Raw genomic sequence first — 9,550 nt, 5'->3', positions numbered from 1 at the left:
AGTACTACTTAGCTATGAAGAAGGATGACTTAATGCCTTTGCAACAATTTGTATGGAATAGGAGACCATTATCCTAAGTGATGTATCTAAAGAATGGAAAAAAAAAAAACACCACATGTACTCACTACTAAATTGGAACTAACTGATGAGCACTCATGTGCACAGAAGGAAGTAAATCTCAAACGAAATCAAGCCAGGGGAAAGGAGGAAGAGGGGATGGGTGAAAACCTACCTTACGGGTACAATGAACACTATCTGGGTGGTGGGTACACTTTTAACCCTGACTCAAGCATTATAAAAGTGATCCATGTTACCAAAAACATTTGTACCCCCGTAATACTTTGAATTAAAAATAAATTAGCATAAAGCTATGATAATGCAGGTTGGTTTTGTTATAAAGATAGGCAAATAAATCCCTGGGACAAAACAGAGGATTCAGAAACAGGTCCTCACTCATATAGTCAATTGATTGTTGATCAGGCAACAAAGCAAATCTATAGGGAAAGGAAATACTTTTAAATAATTGATACTGGAAATGCTGCCTACCCTTAAGGAAACAATGAACCTTGGTCTCTACCTCACACAATACACAAAAATTAATCTAAAATGGATCAAAACTATATCCAAAAAGCTTAATCTATAAATTTTCTAGAAGAAAACCTACGAATGTCTGTAGACATAGATTTCTTAGACATATTCTAGGAAGCACTAAGCTTAAAAGAAAAAAAAATAAACTTCATTAAAATGATAACATCTATTTATCAAAAAATATTCATGGGAAAACCACAGGCTGGAAGAATATTTGTAATATATACAAATATTTTGTCCAGAATATATATAGAATGACCATTAATTAAGAGATATATCAATAATTAAAAAACCCATTTAATAAATGGCAAATGATTTGAAAGATATACCCTAAAGGAATGCATGTAAATAGCTAATAAGCACATGCAAATGTGCTGAACTTGCTGCAGCCCTTTAGCTGTATATTCAGCAGCTGGGTAGGACTCGCTTACCTGCTATCGTATCCTCCCTCACTACACTGCCTAGACTTTGCCCTTTGAGTGGCTCAATGCCTTATCAGGCCTTTTTACTGGTCTCCCTCCTTGTTGGTTCTGGCAACCTCTGGGCAGAGCCTGTGCTTCAGAAGTTCAAGCACCAACTGTCAGGCACCTCCAGCACTCTCTATCCATGCCAATCCTATAGAACTTCTCCTCCGAGATTCTAGAATCTGGTTATGCTTCCTATTGCTATTTTTTCACCAGTCCTGGGAGTGGTAGCTATTTTCTGCAGTTCATTAGTCTTTTTATTTTCTCAGTGTCATCTTTTTGCTCTTTCCCCTTGGCAATATATGAATAAATAATAATTCTCTGTTTTAAATTTCCTCATTAGAAAATACATAACATACTATTTGTTTTTTTGGCTTGACCTATTTTGATACAGGGAACACATTTTATGTGATTTTGAAAGACTATCTGCTCATGTCACATCATACAATCTTGTCCAATTAGCACATGCAAAACATTGATGACAGGGAATAGTCTTTTAACTATGTAGTCTTCTCTGCCAAATTGTCTTTAAAAAGCCCCCCTTCACAGGTTATAATTAAATCTAGGGATCCTGGCTGTTCCATTTTCACTACAGAGGAGAGCCCATTTGAAACTAAAATCCAGTAGAACCGAGCAGGAAAAAAGTAGGAAGAGACATACACCCTCATTATATGACTTGATTCTACCTTGTCTAGCCGTACAAGAAGCCATTTACATTCTTGACCAATCAGTTTTACACACCTTTTTGGTGTTGCTGATTTATCAAAATAAGTTTGACCTGGACTCCTGTCAAATTGAAAGAGCCTGGAATGTACCTTGTAAAAAAATGTGTGATACTCTATACTGTGTAATACAGCTCTTCATAGTGTAGAAGTTAAAGAAAGCAACTTTGCATTTATAGATTCCAAGTATGGAACTTGCTCTGTCAGTAGCTGTTTTGATGTTGCAACAGTCAATTATCCTTCCTAGATTTGACTTTCTAAATTGTAAGATAGGAATGCCTGGTTCAGAGGGTGATTATAAGGGTGACTTGAGGAAAAGTATATAAAGAATTTAGTACTAATGGTGGTACAATTCTCAGTTTTCTTGGTTATCTCTCTAATTAGATTTAGCAAATTCTAGGTGTAAGGTCTATATCTCATTCTGTTTGTGTTCACAGTCAATTGCAACCTAAATGTTAAAAAATTCATTGCATGAAATAAATAAGTAAAAATTATAAGATAAAGAGAGAGACTATTTGTAGAGTTTTGGGCCTCATACACTATCTACTCGGAGTATAATAGATCTGCTCAAGGCTTAGAATCTTAACTTCCAGTCTCCAGGCTTCTGTGGGCTTGGTGTGTTCCTAGCTGTTGCCCTAGAAATGCAGCCTAAGGATTCTGGCTAAAGATGGCATACATAATGTACACACTCTGTCTCTCTTCCTGCCTGAAAGTCACTAACAGAACAGACAAGGGATTAAAAATGGCATTAACTCATAGGGACAAATAAAACAAAACAAAACAAAACAAAACAGTAGAATCACAACTCCAAAAGTTTGGGAGTTAGAATGCAGATAAATGAATAGTATCTGATTTGGCATTCTCACAACATCTGACTCTAAGATAGAACTGAAGAAACCAAGAAAATACCTGTTTTACACCATAAAATCTCTCGTATGCTCATAATTTTGTGGCTCCAGGTATCTTTGAAAGAAGTGAAGGTGGGGACAGGACAAACGGAATGCTTAAACATCTGTTCAAGAACTAATTAGATCTTCAGATCTCCTCTACCTCTGCATGAAGCTACATGACTGCCTCCATTTCCACCCAGTAATAGACTAGAGGATCATTCACTAAAGAAAGTAAAGCAGTCTCTAAATCAGGAGACTATGTGCATATTTGAGGGAGAATTTACCATACTGACAGCGAGGCAATAAAATAGAAGTTTCACCTCATAGATGTTAACACCATTGGCTTGCTTCTTCCGCTCATCTCAGAGAATGCTGAAAGCCAGGATAATATTCTTCAGAAAGATTTAAAGACTCTTCTATGTGTAATCAAATCAGTTCGTGATAAAAGACCTAAGAGTATTACCGCTAAGAGTTCCCCCATTGAAATGGGACAGTATACAGTGTAGCAACATTTGATAAACACTAAATCCCCACATGTAGATGCCAGTCAGCTTTTAGAACCGCACTCCCAAATGTTAAGACATGAGCAAGTATGCTGTGACACTCAATGAGACCTTCTAATATAAAATATACTATTTGACAATCAGAAACAATTTGAAGGAAATAAACAATTAAAAGGATAGAAAACTCCAAGAAAACATTGTGAAAGGATAAAACATACTCTTGAACATTAGAAATTATAGCAAAAAGAAAAAAAAGAAAGAAACAGAAGAAAAAGTTGAGGTAGAGAGAATATAGCAAAGACTGAAAAAAAAAAAAGAAGAGTAAATATAGTAGTAAAAGAAGTAATTCCAGAATCTCAGGTTCTGAGTAATGAAAGTTTCAGAAAGGGAGCCAAGTATGAAGAGGACATCATAATTTACATAATTTAAGAAATAATTATGCAGAACTAAAGGACTCGAGTTTCCCAAAATGATTTAATTAATGCTCCTCTTCATGAACAAGGGGTCTTCAAAAAGTTCATGGAAAGTGTGTATTATGAAAAAACTATGCATAGTTTTTAATTTTTTGCACCAAATCAACTCCTACTAACTTATTAGAATATGTTTGAACAGGATCTATTTTCAGGCACTAAGAAAGATACGACACTAGTTTGCAAAGAATCTCTATCAGAACAATATGAATTCTGCTGAAGTTGAAGCAAGAGCAAACATCAAATTTATAGTGAACCTTTGTGGAAAAATGGTGAAATCATTGATGTTCTACAAAAAGTTTATGGGAGAAATACCACCTCCACATCAGCAGTTTACAAAGGGATAACTCATTGTAAGAAGGGATGAGACAATGTTGAAGATGAAGCCTGCAATGGCAGATCATCCACACCAATTTGCTAGAAAAAATTCACCTTGCTTGTGCCCTAATTAAAGAGAACTGATAAGTAGCAGCAGAAACAATAACCAACACCATAGACATCTCGGTTAGTCCAGCTTACATAATGTGGACTGAAAAATTAAAGTTGAGAAAACTTTGCTCTTGATGGGTGCCAAAACCATTGAGCCCATATCAGCTTCAGACAAGAGCAGAGCTTTCAAAAGAAATTTTAAACAAGTGAGATCATGATCTTGAAGCATTTCTTCAAAGAATTGTAACAGGAGAAGAAACATGGCTTTACCAGTAGAATACTGAAGACAAAGCACAATCAACACAAGAGGTGGCAATGGTAAGTCAAAGCAAAAGCAGACTGGTCAAGAGCAAAAGTCATGGCAACAGTTTTGTGGAATACTCATAGCGTTTTCCTTATCAGCTCTCTAAAGAGCCAAAGAAAGACAGCATCTATGTATTATGAGAGTGCTTTAGGAAAATTAGCCAAAGCTTTTGCAGAAAAGTGCCCAGGAAACCTTCACCAGAGAATCCTTCTTCACCATAACAATGCACCTGCTCATTCCTCTCACCAAACTAGGAAATTTTGTGAGAGTTTCAAAGGCAAATCATCAATAATTCACCTTACAGTCCTGATTTGGCTCCTTTAAACTTATTTTTGTTTCTTAATCTTAAAATATCTTTAAAGATATTTTAGATACACATCAAGATACAACATTGTTATTATTCAGAACAATGGAAACAAATATAAGATCTTAAAAGCTTTCAAAATGGAGGGAAAGCAAAAAGTTTTCACAAAGAAATCAAGAATCATAGATTTATGGAGCTTCTCAAAGTTTGATCAATGCCTTCAAAATTTAGAGGAGCAGAGGTTTCTAAGTCAGTTGTCTACTTCCTTGGACATAGCCAATAAATAGAAATGTACATGAAGGCAATTTCATACATGCAAAGTCAATAAAATTTGTGTTTCATGCACCTTCTCTCAAGAAAGAAACTTTGTATGTCTTGTATCAAAATGAGTAAGCAAACCAAGAAATAGGAAGATGAGTGATCGAGGAAATAGAGGATCCAGTACATGATAGATGTAAAAGGAATTGTTAATATGATGATGAAGAAAAATATAAAGATTTCAGATTTATGTCATAGACAGAAAATATCAAGACAAGAGTGGGTCAAAAAGTTCCTGAATTTTTGCATCTATATTCATAAGAGAAATTGGTCTGTAGTTTTCTTTTTTTGTTGCATCCTTTCCTGGTTTTGGTATCAATGTTATATTGGCTTGGTAAAACGTGTTGGGGAGAATTCCATCCTTCTCGATATTGGAGAATAGTTTATGTAGGATGCGCACGAGCTCTTCTTTGTATGTGTGGTAAAATTTGGGTGTGAACCCATCTGGACCAGGGCTTTTCTTTTGGGGAAGGTTTTTTATTGCTGTTTCAATTTCACTTCTTGATATTGGTCTATTCAGGAATTCTATTTCTTCCTGATTGAGCTTGGGAAGGCTATGTGTTTCTAAAAATTGTCCATTTCCTCCACAATTTCCAGTTTGTGTGCACAAAGATTCTAGTAGAATTCATAGATGATATCATGTATCTCTGTGGCATCCATTGTGATTTCTCCTTTCATGTTCCTGATGGAGGTTATTAGAGATTTTTCTTTTCTGCTCTTCGTTAGTCTAGCCAGAGGTGTGTCTACTTTGTTTATCTTTTCAAAGAACCAACTTTTTATTTTATTAATTTCCCTTATGGTATTTTTGTTGTCCTTTTCATTTAATTCTGATTTGATCTTAATAATTTCTTGCCTTATGCTGGGTTTGAGGTCGGTCTGTTCTTCTTTCTCCAGTTCTTTGAGTCTATTCATTAGGTTTTCTATTTGTAAGTCTTCTTTTTGATATAGGCATTTATGGAAATGAATTTTCCTCTCAGGACTGCTTTAACTGTGTCCCATAGATTTTGATAATTTCTGTCTCCTTTGTCGTTTAATTCAAAGAATCTTTTGATTTCTGACTTGATTTCTTCCTTTATAAAATAATCATTCAGGAGAAGGTTGTTTAGCTTCCATGACTTTGAGTAGGAATGACAGTTTCTGTTAGGGTTCATTGTTACTTTTATTCCTCTGTTATCTGAGAAGATGCATGGTATAATTTCTATTTTTTTTAATTTTTTAAGACATGCTTTATGTCCTAGGATATGGTCAATCTTAGAGAATGTCCCGTGAGCTGAAGAGAAGAATGTATATTCAGTGGACTTTGGGTAGAATGTCCTGTAGATGTCAGTCAGGCCCATTTGTTCTAGCATTCTATTTAAGTCCATTATTTCTTTGTTTATTTTCTGTTTGGAGGATCTGTCCTGTGCTGTCAGTGGGGTGTTAAAGTCTCCAGCTATTACAGTATTGTTATCTATCATTTGGTTCAGCTCAAGTAGGGTTTGCTTTATGAATCTGGGTGTGCCTAAGTTGGGTGCATATATATTAAGTATAGTTATGTCTTCTTGTTGAATTGTGCCTTTCACCAGTATATAGTAACCATCTTTGTCTTTTGTTACTTTTGTTGGTTTAAAAACTAAGTTATTGGAGATTAAAACTGCCACACCAGGCTGGGCGCGGTGGCTCACGCCTGTAATCCTAGCACTCTGGGAGGCCGAGGCGGGTGGATTGCTCGAGGTCAGGAGTTCGAGACCAGCCTGAGCGAGACCCTGTCTCTACTAAAAATAGAAATAAATTATCTGGACAACTAAAAATATATATAGAAAAAAATTAGCCGGGCATGGTGGCGCATGCCTATAGGCCCAGCTACTTGGGAGGCTGAGGCAGGAGGATCACTTAAGCCCAGGAGTTTGAGGTTGCTGTGAGCCAGGCTGATGCCACGGCACTCACTCTAGTCAGGGCAACAAAGCGACACTCTGTCTCAAAAAATAAAAATAAAAAAAATAAAACTGCCACACCAGCTTTCTTTTGGCTACCATTTGCTTGAAATATCAATTTCCATCCTTTTATTTTCAGTCTAAATGCATCTTTGCAGGTTAGGTGAGTTTCCTGAAGACAGTAGATACTTGGTTTGTGTTTTTTTTATCCATTGGGCCAGTCTATGTCTCTTGAGTGGGGAATTCAAGCCATTTACATTTATTGAGAGAACTGATAAGTGGGGCAGATTTCTGTTCATCTTGTTGGGTAGAACTTCATTGCTATGTTTTCTCTCCTGAGCCATTGTGGTGGCTGGAATTTGATCTTTGGCTATTGAGTGGTTTTACATTCGTGGGTCTCTCTTGTGCTGATCCGTATGTAACTCTCTTTTGAGTGCTTCTTGGAGGGCTGGTCTTGTCTTGGTGAATTCCCTCAGTCCTTGTTTATCTGAGAGTGTCTTAATTTCTCCTTCGTATAGAAAACTTAGCTTGGCTGGGTACAAGATTCTAGGCTGGGCATTATTCTGTTTCAGAAGAGTGAGAATGGAGCCCCAACTTCTTCTTGCTTGTAAGGTTTCAGTTGAGAAATCTGGCATAATTCTAATGGGCTTACCTTTGTATGTTACTTGTTTCTTTCTCCTTACAGCTCGAAGAAGGGTCCCTCTAGTAGATATTTTGGTCAGTCTGATGACTGCGTGGTGTGGTGTTTTCCTATTTGCTATGAATCTCCTAGGGGTTCTTTGAGCTTCTTGAACTTGTATATCTAGAGTTTTAGCAAGGCCTGGGAAATTTTCCTCAATTATGTCTTCAAATAGCTTATCCAGCCCTTGCTTATTATCTTTTTCACCCTCAGGAATGCTGATAACTCTCACATTAGGCTTCTTCACATAATCCCACATTTCTTGTAGACTCTGATCTTTTTTCTTATTTCTTTGCTCTATCTCTGTGACTGACTTATTCAGTTGGAAAGAGTTATCTTCAATCTCTGAGATTCTTTCTTCTGTTTGATCTACTCTGCTCTTGAGACTTTCCACTGTGTTTTGTAGGTCCCTGAACAAATTCTTCATTTCTAGGAGTTCAGTTTGGTTTTTCTTCAATATTTCAATTTCCTTAGTGAATTTTTCTTCCAAATCCTGGATTTCTTTTTTTGTGATTTCTTTGTGTTGGTTATCCATTTTTTCTTGTGTATTATTCAGCTTGTTTATGATCCATAATTGAAATTCTTTCTGTAACATGTTGGAATTTTGAATCTGGTTTGTGTCAATTGGTGGAGAGCTGGTATTAATCTTTGGGGGCAAGATTTCCATTTGATTCTTTGTACTCCCCATATTTTTCTGCTGAGCCCTTCTCAATAAAATCCTAGCAAATCGTATCCAAGTGCTTATCAAAAAAATAATCCATCACGACCAAGTGGGCTTCATCTCAGAGATGCAGGGGTGGTTCAACATATGTAAATCTATAAATGTAATTCACCACATAAATAGAAGCAAAAATAAAGACCATATAATCCTCTCCATAGATGCAGAAAAAGCATTTGACAAAATTCAACACCCTTTTATGATAAGAATGCTTAACAAAATAGGCATAGACAGGACCTACCTAAAAATGATACAAGCCATATATGACAAACCCACAGCCAACATCATACTGAATGGGGGAAAATTGAAAGCATTCCCACTCAGAACTGGAACCAGACAAGGCTGCCCACTGTCCCCATTACTTTTCAACATAGTATTGGAAGTCCTTGCGAGAGCTATCAGGCAAGAGAGCAGAATCAAGGGAGTCCAAATAGGGAAAGAAGAGATCAAACTCTCACTCTTCGCTGATGACATGATGTTGTATCTGGAAAACCCCAAGGATTCAACCAAGAGACTCCTGGAATTGATTAATGAATTCAGTAAAGTCTCAGGTTCCAAAATCAATACACACAAATCAGAGGCATTCATATATGCCAATAACAGTCAGTCAGAGAACCAAATTAAAGACTCAATACCCTTCAAAATAGCAACAAAGAAAATAAAATATCTGGGAATATATTTAACTAAAGAGATAAAGGACCTCTATAGGGAGAACTATGAAACACTGAGGAAGGAAATCGCAGAACATGTAAATAGGTGGAAAACCACACCATGCTCCTGGATTGGAAGAATCAACATTGTTAAAATGTCTATACGACCCAAAGTGATCTGCAGATTCAACGCAATCCCTATTAAATTACCAACATCATTTTTCATAGATTTAGAAAAAATTATTATACACTTTGTATGGAATCAGAGAAGACCCTGTATAGCAAAAGCAATTTTAAGCAATAAAAACAAAATGGGAGGTATTAATTTGCCAGACTTCAAACTATACTACAAGGCTGTGGTTCTTAAAACTGCCTGGTATTGGCACAAGTGCAGGGACACAGACCAGTGGAACAGAACAGAAAATCCAGATATAAAACCATCCTCATATAGCCATCTAATCTTTGACAAAGGAACAAAAACATACTCTGGGGAAAAGAATCCTTATTCAATAAATGGTGCTGGGAAAACTGGATAGCCACATGTAGAAGACTGAAACATGACCCACACTTTTCACCTCTCACAAAAATCAAATCAAGG

Source organism: Lemur catta, chromosome 7, assembly GCF_020740605.2.
Source record: "Lemur catta isolate mLemCat1 chromosome 7, mLemCat1.pri, whole genome shotgun sequence".
NCBI lineage: Eukaryota > Metazoa > Chordata > Mammalia > Primates > Lemuridae > Lemur > Lemur catta.
This window is presented reverse-complemented; position numbering follows the sequence as displayed.